The following is a 1,445-nucleotide window of genomic DNA, read 5'->3' as shown; positions in this document are numbered from 1 at the left end:
AATATTTTTGGAAATATTTTTCAGAATACCTATAGGAGCTAATAGGGTGACTTCTAAAATGTATCCATGTTTCCCAAATTTTCATTTATAATAAACATTTTATGTTTTGTGCTATGTTATTCAGCATTTAATTGAGTCCCATCCCTTTAAGCGTGACTATAATACACGATCTGATATATAACCATCGATAGAATTGCTTGTTTCCTGAATAATCGAAAGCTTAGTTTTGATAACTTTTTTATCCGAGTTCTGGTTTACGAGTTCAAAAATGCAAATTGGGTATTAAATCCTTTATTAAAACTCCTTAAGGTTTGAATTTTGTATTTAGGATACACATAGGATGAATATCTTTTTATTGTACGAACCGGTTAGCTAGAAAATTAAGTCTTTTCAGTGTTTGAATTATTTTTACTAAAATTGTGTCGAGTTCCTTCAAATCTCAAAGTCGTGAAAATATCTTTCCAGCTGCTATGGGATTTATAGAGCCCCATGCAATCTCTTTTTTATATTAATATCGAATTTTGTACTTGCATATAACATTTTTAGTATAATACTATTCAAACGGGTTTGCAACCTTTGGCTACCGATGTCCACTATAGAGGACATGACTTAATCGACTTAACTTGTATATACCGTACACCCAATTTTCAATTTTTTATGTCCTTTTAGTTAAATAACAGTTCCTCTCATACAGAAAAAATCAACAATTGCATACTATAATAGGTCACCTTAATTGCTCAAGGGCAATATCAGAAATGACAAAAAATGCGGATTTCACTTTTTCCATAGAACAAAACTTGCATAAAATTGACGAAACACATGTTCGACTATATAAAACTGGTAAGTTAATATTAGAAGGACCCCCTTAACATACTCCAACAAAATTTTTAAATAAAGCATACAAGGATAATCTATAATCGACGCTCAAAGTCATGTCCTCCCAGGTGGACATCGGTAGTGAAAGGGTTAAATTCTAAATTAAACAAAATTTTTCTTCCAGTCGTTTTTGACACTATCTAATTTCATGGGTGCCGTTCTTTATACGAATAAGTTTGGTATAGAGATAGGCTAGGAATAAGGACAGACCGTTAGTTTAGGTTCACTCAAACTACTAATTCCTTTTTATAGCTGTGTCCAAACGGCCTTTTACATTACAATAAAACCCCTTAGAAGCCTTATGAGATAGGGAAAGATACATATTCGTCGTCTAAGCATTTTATATGTGAATCGGCATTAAAATATCGACATTACATTCGAAAGTCAATATTTGGAACAATCAATTATGGACTTTTCAGTTTCATGTGTGTTTTTCAAAAAAGATCAAAAGTCTGATTCGCCTAAAGTCTAATTGGCCTAAAAGCCAATTAGTTAAAAAAAAAGATTTTCAATTTTTTTGTATTTCATGATTGTGGGTTATGTGCATTGTTATCATAGAGTTGTTCTCT

The sequence above is a fragment of the Haematobia irritans genome, chromosome 2 (assembly GCF_050003625.1).
Source record: "Haematobia irritans isolate KBUSLIRL chromosome 2, ASM5000362v1, whole genome shotgun sequence".
In the NCBI taxonomy this organism is placed as follows: Eukaryota; Metazoa; Arthropoda; class Insecta; order Diptera; family Muscidae; genus Haematobia; species Haematobia irritans.
This window is presented reverse-complemented; position numbering follows the sequence as displayed.